Source organism: Phyllobates terribilis, unplaced genomic scaffold (genome assembly GCF_046119375.1).
Source record: "Phyllobates terribilis strain yellow unplaced genomic scaffold, ASM4611937v1 Scaffold_1__5_contigs__length_1240528914, whole genome shotgun sequence".
In the NCBI taxonomy this organism is placed as follows: domain Eukaryota; kingdom Metazoa; phylum Chordata; class Amphibia; order Anura; family Dendrobatidae; genus Phyllobates; species Phyllobates terribilis.
The window spans coordinates 629,762,915-629,774,267 of record NW_027362761.1 but is presented as its reverse complement, the minus strand read 5'-3'; positions in this window follow the sequence as shown (position 1 = coordinate 629,774,267).

Sequence of the window (11,353 nt, the reverse complement as noted above, 5' to 3'; positions counted from 1 at the left end):
GACCCATACATTGTGTTTTAGGCACAGGAATGCTAGCCGGCGAAGTAGGCCTAGTACTGGGAGAGACGATGAGGCCATCTTATTAATGCAATGCTCTAGGCTGGTGTTTTTTGTTATGAAGCGTATATTTTTGTTAGCCAGGCGCGCCCCATATTTCTATTGCTACCACTATTGGGAAGAAAAATTATTTTCAGGGCTAGATGCAGCTAAAAATTATTATTAATTTCAAAGCTGGTGGAGGTCAGTATAGATGGCCTAATACAATGAGTACCACACACTGCTAGAAGCCGAAATATTTTTTCAGAGCTAGATGCAGAAAAAAATTATTTCTAATTTGCAACCTGGTGGAGGTTAGTATAGATGGACTAATAGACCAAGTCCCACACACTGCTAGAAGCCCAAATATTTTTTCAGAGCTAGATGCAGAAAAAAATTATTTTTAATTTGCAACCTGGTGGAGGTTAGTATAGATGGACTAATAGACCAAGTCCCACACACTGCTAGAAGCCAAAATATTTTTTCAGAGCTAGATGCAGAAAAAAATTATATTGAATTTGCACCCTGATGGAGGTCAGTATAGATGGACTAATTGTTATGATCTGCTACAAGCACTAAGGAAAGACAGGAGATCTGTCCCTACAATGGAACTAAGCTGGATCCCTACGATGTAACGGGGAACCTGATCCTGTGATCAGACCCGCTAAAGTCCTCGGCCAGTCTGAACGAAGATCTATAGATGTGAGGGAAGGGATCCCTACAAGAACTAGAGACTGGGAGAAAGATGGACACCTCCTAGCAGAAATTGTAGCAGAAATAGGACAAACAAACAACATAGAACATAGAGGTCCGAAGACCTAGCAAAACTGACAGAGAAAGGTAACAGAGTACCAAGCTAGCTCAAGAGTAGAAATTACAATGAAGTCCAGCAAGGCCAGGAGGGCGGAGCCGGATTAAATAGGCAAAAATGGTCATGTGACTAGCAAACTAAAAAAAAACTAACAGGAGAGTTCTAACAGTACCCCCTCTTCTAAGAGGATCCTCCGGATCCCCTAGGCCCGGGCTTATCAGGAAACCTCCTGTGAAACGCTCTGACAAGTCTGGAAGCAGAAACATCATCCGCCCTCACCCATGAGTTATCCTCGGGTCCGAAACCCTTCCAAGCGACGAGATACTGCAAACTCCCTCTATACCGTCTAGAATTTAGGATGCGGGAAATTTCATATTCCCCGTCCTCCACCACCGGAGGAACAGTGGCAGAGGCATCACCATCCGATACATCAGCTCTTTTCAACAGAGAAACATGAAATACCGGATTAATCTTCCAGGAGGTAGGAACCTCCAACCTAACAGCAGATTGGTTAACTATCTGAAGCACCTTAAAGGGCCCTACGAACTTGGGACCCAATTTTTTAGAAGGAATCCTCAATCGCAGATTCTTAGAGGACAACCAAACCATGTCACCAACAGCAAACAAAACCTCTTGCCATTTCCTATCAAAGTACCTCTTAGATTTTTTGTTAGCCTCCTGAAGATTACTATGCACATCCGTCCAAACTCTCTCCAAATCACCAGAAAAACTCTCCTCCTCAGGCACAGCCGATACCAATTTGGAGAATGACCCAAAAGACGGATGTCTCCCAGAACAACAAAAAAAAGGCGAACACCCAGCAGAAGAGGATGTATGGTTGTTAAGAGCAAATTCAGCAAGCGGAAGAAACTCAGACCACCCCTCTTGATTGTCTGCCACAAAACAACGCAAGAACTGCTCAACATCCTGGTTCTTCCTTTCTGTCTGGCCATTGGACTCAGGATGATATCCGGATGAAAACGACAAATGAACTCCCAACCTGTCACAAAAGGCACGCCAAAAACGAGCCACGAACTGAGGTCCCCTATCAGAAACAATGTCAGTAGGAACGCCATGTAGTCTGACAATTTCCTTGACAAAGGCCTTAGCGAGTGTCTTAGCGCAGGGCAGTTTGATGAAGGGAACCAAGTGACACATCTTGCTAAAACGGTCCATGACCACCCAGATGACAGTGAAACCCTCAGAGGGGGGAAGGTCAGTAATAAAGTCCATAGCCAGATGTGTCCAAGGTGCACTAGGAACCTCCAGAGGGCAAAGCAGCCCCGCAGCAGGAGCATGCGAAGACTTAGATCTAGCACACACAGAACATTGACGCACCCACTTAATGACTTCCTTCTGCCATCCAGGCCACGAAAAACTGCGACCCACAAGTCTCTTGGTTTCAGAAATTCCTGGATGACCTGCCAACCGAGACTCATGACACTCAACAAACAAATCTCTCCTAAAGGTCTAGGCACAAACAACCTCCCATGGGGAGTGTTAGATGGGGCATTCTCCTGAGCTTTAAGAATCTCATCCTCCAAAACGGAGTCCAAAGCAGCAATCACAACACCTTCTTGTAAAATGCTCTCCTCCTCCTCCTCAGCACCGACCATGGAAGAAAAGCTGCGAGACAAAGCATCAGCTTTAACATTCTTGGTACCCGGGTTGTAAGTAATGGAAAAATTAAACCGCGAGAAAAAAAGTGCCCACCTAGCCTGACGGGCATTCAAGCGCTTGGCAGCATCAAGATAGATCAGATTTTTATGATCAGTGAAAACCTGAATGGGAAATTCAGCACCTTCCAAGAGATGACGCCAGTGTTCAAATGCGAGTTTAATCGCCAGCAATTCCCGATTACCAATATCGTAATTAAGTTCAGTCTCAGAAAATTTTTTTTAAAAAAAGGCACAGGGATGTACTCCATCCTTGTTTTCCTGAGACAACACCGCACCGACCCCCACAGAAGAAGCATCAACCTCAACCAAAAACGGCTTAGTCAAATCAGGCTGCATAAGGATGGGAGCAGAGGTGAACCTCTCCTTTAGAAACACAAAAGCTTCAATGGCCTCAGAAGTCCACTGAACCGCATTAGCACCTTTCCTGGTGAGATCAGTCAGTGGTTTGACAATAATAGAAATTTTTTTTATGAATTTTCTGTAATAATTGGCGAAACCCAAAAACCTCTGTATCGATTTCAAACCAATAGGCCTAGGCCATTCCTGCACAGCTTGAACTTTAATCGGATTCATCTCAAAACCTTCACTGGAGATAATGTAGCCCAAAAAACTAATTCTCTGTACAGCGAACTCACATTTCTCTAGCTTAGCAAAAAGCGAATTGTCCATTAATAACTGTAAAACCTCACGTACGCTCTGCCAATGAGACTCCAGATCCGGCGAATAAATCAAAATGTCATCCAAATACACAACCACATTTTTGCTGATCAAAGGTCTAAGGATGTCATTAATAAGATTCTGAAAAAATGCTGAAGCATTGGTAAGACCAAAAGGCATAACCAGATTCTCAAAATGACCCACAGGAGTGTTAAAAGCAGTCTTCCATTCATCACCCTCCTTCATGCGCAACAAATTGTATGCCCCCCGGAGATCAATTTTAGAGAACCACTTGGCCCCCACTAACTGGTTAAACAAATCAGGAATCAATGGCAGTGGGTAGGGATTGCGTACAGTAATTTTATTAATCTCACGAAAGTCCAGACAAGGAAGTAAACCGTCGTCCTTTTTTTTTAACAAAAAAAAATCCAACAGCCACAGGAGACTTGGAAGGCCTAATGTGACCGGTGGCCAAGCTTGTCTGTATGTATTCCTCCAAAGCCTTTCTCTCAGGAATAGTAAGATTAAATAAACGACTTTTAGGAAGAGTCGCTCCAGGGACAAATTCAATGGTACAATCATAGTCTCTATGGGGAGGCAAAATTTGCAATTCCTTCTCAGAAAAAACTTTCCAAAAATCCTGAATAGGTACAGGTAATTCCCCTTTATCCACAGCAGCAATGCGCCCGTTACAACACTTGTCATAACACTTAGGGCTCCAGGACTTAATTTCATTGGTAGACCAATCCAGTACAGGATTGTGCAATTTTAACCAGGGTAACCCCAACACTACTGGAGAAGGCAAATTATTTAATACTACCAAATCCAAATTCTCTTGGTGAATACCATTAATAGTGAGGGGAAATTCACAGACCTTGTGAGTAACACTCTTTAAGGGAGAGCCATCGACAGAAACCACAGCAATAGGGGATGACAAAGGTTTGGGTTTTAATTTAAGTTTTTCCAGGAATCCCCCATCAATCACATTCAGAGTAGAACCACAATCCACAAATACCCGAAATTCAATTAATTCTTCTTGAGCAGTGATAGTAGCAGAAAGAAGTACACCCTTAGTATTTAAACAGGCTATACGAGCGTAACTGACCTTTTTTTTTTTCTTTGTTCATACGAAGCACACAGTTCTTAATGAAATGATCAGATTTTCCGCAATAAAAGCACAAACCTTCAGAAAATCTGCGGTCATTTTCCTGAGAGCGGGGTGACATCGCCCCAATCTCCATCGGCTCACCAATGTCAGTACAGACCCTCTCAAGACTCGGAGCTGACATGGCAGAGGATTTACTCTTATTAACCCTAGCACGCAGTCTCCTGTCCACCCGTATAGCTAATTGCATTGCCTCCTGCAAGTTTCCAGGTGAAGGATAAGCAATCAGCAGATCCTTAACCCTTTCACCTAGCCCCGCAAGAAATGAGCTTTTCAAAGCTGAATCGTTCCACTCCACCTGAGCAGACCACCGACGGAAGTGAGTACAATAATTTTCCACATTACCTGATCCCTGTCTCAAACGTCTTAATTCAGACTCAGCAGATGAGACACGATCAGGATCATCATACAACAACCCCAAAGCAGAAAAAAAACTATCCACTGATCTAAAGCACGGATCACTAAGTTGGATAGAAAAGGCCCATCCCTGAGGTTCTTTGCGCAAAAGTGACATTATGAACCCTATGCGCTGTGATTCATCACCAGAGGATCTGGGTCTTAAACGAAAATACAATAAACAAGCATTTTTAAAGTAAAAAAATCTTGTTGTTCACCAAAAAATAGATCAGGCAGACGTACCTTTGGCTCTACAAAATGTGCTCCAAGGCAGCTACTCATGTGTTGTTGGAGCTCGGCCACCTCCAGAGAGAGTCCCTGCAGGCGTTGAGCCAAATCCTGAACCGAGACCATGATGGAAACTGGGGGCCTTTCCTTAGAGAAATTTTTTTGGGCTGGACTTACTGTTATGATCTGCTACAAGCACTAAGGAAAGACAGGAGATCTGTCCCTACAATAGAACTGAGCTGGATCCCTACGATGTAACGGGGAACCTGATCCTGCGATCAGACCCGCTAAAGTCCTCGGCTAGTCTGAACCAAGACCTATAGATGTGAGGGAAGGGATCCCTACAAGAACTAGGGACTGGGAGAAAGATGGACACCTCCTAGCAGAAATTGTAGCAGAAATAGGACAAACAAACAACATAGAACATAGAGGTCCGAAAACCTAGCAAAACTGACAGAGAAAGGTAACAGAGTACCAAGCTAGCTCAAGAGTAGAAATTACAATGAAGTCCAGCAAGGCCAGGAGGGTGGAGCCGGATTAAATAGGCAAAAATGGTCATGTCACCAGCAAACTAGAAAAAACCTAACAGGAGAGTTCTAACACTAATAGAACAAGTCCCACACACTGCTAGAATCTGAAATATTTTTTCAGAGCTAGATGCAGAAAAAAATGATATTGAATTTGCACCCTGATGGAGGTCAGTATAGATGGACTAATAGACTAAGTCCCACACACTGCTAGATGCCGAAATATTTTTTCAAAGCTAGATGCAGAAAAAAATTATATTGAATTTGCACCCTGATGGAGGTCAGTATAGATGGACTAATAGACCAAGTCATACACACTCGTAGAAGCCCAAATATTTTTTCAGAGCTAGATGCAGATAAAAATTATATTTAATTTGCAAGCTGGTGGAGGTCAGTATAGATGGACTAATAGACCAAGTCCCACAAACTGCTAGAAGCCCAAATATTTTTTCAGAGCTAGATGCAGATAAAAATTATATTCAATTTGCAACCTGATGGAGGTCAGTATAGATGGACTAATAGAACAACTCCCACACACAGCTAGAAGCCCAAATATTTTTTCAGAGCTAGATGCAGAAAAAAATTATATTGAATTTGCAACCTGATGGAGGTCAGTATAGATGGACTAATAGACTAAGTCCCACACACTGCTAGAAGCCGAAATATTTTTTCAGAGCTAGATGCAGATAAAAATTATATTCAATTTGCAACCTGATGGAGGTCAGTATAGATGGACTAATAGACCAAGTCCCACACACTGCTAGAAGCCCAAATATTTTTTCAGAGCTAGATGCAGAAAAAAATTATATTGAATTTGCAACCTGATGGAGGTCAGTATAGATGGACTAATAGACTAAGTCCCACACACTGCTAGAAGCCCAAATATTTTTTCAGAGCTAGATGCAGATAAAAAATATTTTAATTTGCAACCTGGTGGAGGTTAGTAAAGATGGACTAATAGACCAAGTCCCACACAGTGCTAGAAGCCCAAATATTTTTTCAGAGCTAGATGCAGAAAAAAATTATATTGAATTTGCAACCTGGTGGAGGTTAGTATAGATGGACTAATAGAATGATGCTATGCCCAAAAGGTTTTACTTCACTAGGTGCATTAAAAAAATTGGTATTCTATACACAGGTGGTGTAGCTTGCAACACAGATAGGCTACTCCACTGACTAACACACTCTGCAATAGGCCAGAAAGGATTTGCTTTGCTAGATTTAGCAAAATGCTGTGAAAAAAACTTGCACAGTACTGGCACACACCTGACTGGCAAAAACTGATAGGAACTGATGTAACTTAGTCCTGAAAAGGACTGCAATTACAATTAGTCTTTACTCCCAACCTATCTATTTAAGAGCACAGACCTGCCTGATAAAAGTCGTAGGAAATGCTGTAACCTAGTCCTTAAAAGGACTGCAATCACAACTATTCCCTACTCCCAAGCTATCTGTAGATTTGTGCGAAAATTGGCTTGAAATTAACAAGGTTTAGCGCACACAGCAACAGCGGTGCCGTCTAACACGCAGCTGCAGCAGTGAGAAAATGGTGGCGACGGGGAAAATGGCTGGGTCTTATAGGGCAAGGACATGTGACATACACTGCCAATGACACATGCCCTTGCTTGTGTGAAAAAAAGCAGTTCGATCAATGTGTGCTCTGCTGATAGGCTGACAGATTGCACCTCCCTACTGTAAATGCGGGAAAGAGAAAAAAAAATGGAGATCTTCATTATTCCTGCAGAGATCCATCCCCTGCCCCTCCCCCCGCCCCGCTGTACACTCAAACTGCGTATTAACATTAATTTTCAGCATTACTGAGAAAAAATTCAATTGCAAAAAGAACTTCGGCACTCCATACATGAATATATAAGATATATTGTATCTAGACTAATGTCACTTTGAAAAATGAAGGTTTTTTGCGCATAATTTGGCCAATTTATGTGTGCCCATCAACCACGACAAGGTCACCTTCGTATGATGGGAAACTACGCTACGCTACCACTGGATATGCCACTCTTGGGCTGTAAGCCTGTATGGACAATATGTCTCTGCTTGGGCTTTTAACCTACAATGTATGGGCTGGTAGAGCTAGTTAAAACCACCTGTGACTGAATGGGAGGGACACATGGTCAGAAAAAAGGCTGTCAAACTTCTAATAGTGTGAACACGTACCTGCTGCAATGCTCCAGGAGCGGGATCCCAAAAATGATTAATAGAAAAAAGAGAGGGGTCGCTCACTGGTCTATTCGGGTGCTCTGAAGAAAAGAGTAATCTCAATTGCAAAAAGAACTTCGGCACTCCATACATGAATATATAAGAAATATTGTATCTAGACTAATGTCACTTTGAAAAATGAAGGTTTTTTGCGCATAATTTGGCCAATTTATGTGTGCCCATCAACCACGACAAGGTCACCTTCGTATGATGGGAAACTACGCTACGCTACCACTGGATATGCCACTCTTGGGCTGTAAGCCTGTATGGACAATATGTCTCTGCTTGGGCTTTTAACCTACAATGTATGGGCTGGTAGAGCTAGTTAAAACCACCTGTGACTGAATGGGAGGGACACATGGTCAGAAAAAAGGCTGTCAAACTTCTAATAGTGTGAACACGTACCTGCTGCAATGCTCCAGGAGCGGGATCCCAAAAATGATTAATAGAAAAAAGAGAGGGGTCGCTCACTGGTCTATTCGGGTGCTCTGAAGAAAAGAGTAATCTCAATTGCAAAAAGAACTTCGGCACTCCATACATGAATATAAAAGAAATATTGTATCTAGACTAATGTCACTTTGAAAAATGAAGGTTTTTTGCGCATAATTTGGCCAATTTATGTGTGCCCATCAACCACGACAAGGTCACCTTCGTATGATGGGAAACTACGCTACGCTACCACTGGATATGCCACTCTTGGGCTGTAAGCCTGTATGGACAATATGTCTCTGCTTGGGCTTTTAACCTACAATGTATGGGCTGGTAGAGCTAGTTAAAACCACCTGTGACTGAATGGGAGGGACACATGGTCAGAAAAAAGGCTGTCAAACTTCTAATAGTGTGAACACGTACCTGCTGCAATGCTCCAGGAGCGGGATCCCAAAAATGATTAATAGAAAAAAGAGAGGGGTCGCTCACTGGTCTATTCGGGTGCTCTGAAGAAAAGAGTAATCTCAATTGCAAACTGCGCCCTCCACCACTCTTCCAAGGGGCATTAAAACCATCTTGTTAAGCTTCAGTGACCTCCACGTTTCTTCCACGGGGCATTTATTTTGTCTTTTTATTCCACTGCGACCTCCACCACTCTTCCAAGAGGCATTAAAACCATCTTCTTAAGCTACTGTGACATCCACGTCTCTTCCACAGGGCATTGATATTGTCTCTTTATTCCACTGCGACCTCCACCACTCTTCCAAGGGGCATTGATATTATTTTTTATTCCACTGCGACCACCACCACTCTTCCACAGGGCATTAAATCTGTTTGTTAAACGACTGTGACCTCCACGTCTCTTCCACTGGGCATTGATATTGTCTTTTTAATAAACTGCGACCTCCACCACTCTTCCAAGGGGCATTGATTTTGTCTTTTAATTCCACTGCGACCTCCACCACTCTTCCAAGGGGAATTTATATTGTCTTTGTATTCCACTGCGACCTCCACCGCTCTTCCAAGGGGCATTAAAACCGTCTTGTAAAGCTACTGTGATCTCCAAGTCTCTTCCATGGGGCATTGATATTGTCTTTTTATTCCACTCTAACCTCCAGCACTCTACCAAGGCACATTAAAACCGTCTTTTTAAGCTACTGTGACCTCCATGTCTCTTCCAAGGGGAATTAAAACCGTCTTGTTGAACCACTCTGAACTCCACAGCTCTTCCAAGGGGCATTAAAACCGTCTTGTTAAGCTACTGTGATCTCCATGTCTCTTCCCCGGAGCATTGATATTGTCTTTTTATTCCACTGCGACCTCCACCACTCTTGCAAGGGGCATTAAAACCGTCTTGTTAAGCTACTATGACCTCAAGGTCTCTTCCACGGGCAATGATATTGTCTTTTTATTCCACTGCGACAGCCACCACTCTTCCAAGGGGCAATAAAACCGTCTTGTTAAGCTGCTGTGACCTCCACGTCTCTTCCACGGTGCATTGATATTGTCATTTTATTCCACTGCGACCTCCACCACTCTTCCAAGGGGCATTGATATTGTCTTTTTATTCCACTGTAACCTCCACCACTTTTCCAAGGGGCATTAAAACCGTCTTTTTAAGCTACTCTGATCTCCACGTCTCTTCCAAAGGGCATTAAAACCAACTTGTTAAAGCACTCTGAACTCCACAGATCTTCCACGGGGCATTAGAACCGCATTTTAAGCTACTGTGTCCTCCACATCTCTTCCACGGGGCATTAATATTGTCTTTTTATTCCACAGCGACCTCCACCACTCTTCCAAGGGGCATTAAATCCATCTTGTTAAGCTACTGTGACCTCCACATCTCTTCCACAGGGCACTGATATTGTCTTTTTATTCCACAGCAACCTCCACCACTCTTCCAATGGGCATTAAAACCGCATTGTTAAGCTACTGTGTCCTCCACGTCTCTTCCACTGGGCATTTATGTTTTCTTTTTATTCCACTGCGACCTCCACCACTGTTCCAAGAGGCATTAAAACCGTCTTGTTAAGCTACTCTGACCTCCAGGTCTCTTCCATGGGGACATTGATATTGTCTTTTTATTCCACTACGACCTCCACCACTCTTCCAAGGGGCATTGATATTGTCTTTTTATTCCACTGCAATCTCCACCACTCTTCCAAGGGGCATTAAAACCATCTTGTTAAGCTGCTCTGACCTCCATGTCTCTTCCACGGAGACATTGATATTGTCTTTTTATTCCACTGTAACCTCCACCACTCTTCCAAGGGACATTAAAACTGAATTGTTAAACCACTCTGAACTCCACAGCTCTTCCAATGGGCATTAAAATAGTCTTGTTAAGTTACTGTGACATCCATGTCTCTTCCACGGGCATTCATATATTTTTTTTATTCCACTGCAACCTCCACTACTCTTTCAAGGGGCATTTAAACCATCTTGTTAAGCTACTGTGACCTACATTTCTCTTCTACGCGGCATTGATATTGTCTTTTTATTCCACTGCGACCTCCATCACACTTCCAATGGGCATTAAAACCACATTGTTAAGCTACTGTGTCCTCCACGTCTCTTCCACTGGGCATTGATAATGTCTTTTTATTCCACTGCGACCTCCACCACTGTTCCAAGGGGCATTAAAACCGTCTTGTTAAGCTACTCTGACCGCCACGTCTCTTCCACGGGGACATTCATATTGTCTTTTTATTCCACTGTAACCTCCACCACTCTTCCAAGGGGCATTAAAACCATCTTGTTAAGTTACTGTGACCTCCACGTCTATTCCAAGGGGCATTAAAAAAGAACTGTTAAACCACTCTGAACTCCACAGCTCTTCCAATGGGCATTAAAACATTATTGCTAAGTTACTGTGACCTCCATGTCTCTTCCACGGGCATTGATATATATTTTTTTTTATTCCACTGCAACCTCCACCACTCTTTCAAGGGGCATTTAAACAGTCTTGTTAAGCTACTGTGACCTCCACGTTTCTTCCACGGGGCATTTATTTTGTCTTTTTATTCCACTGCGACCTCCACCACTCTTCCAAGGGGCATTAAAACCATCTTGTTAAGCTACTGTGACTTCCACGTCTCTTCCACGGGGCATTGATATTGTCTCTTTATTCCACTGCGACCTCCACCACTCTTCCTAGGGGCATTAAAACCGTCTTGTTAAGTTACTATGACCTCAAGGTCTCTTC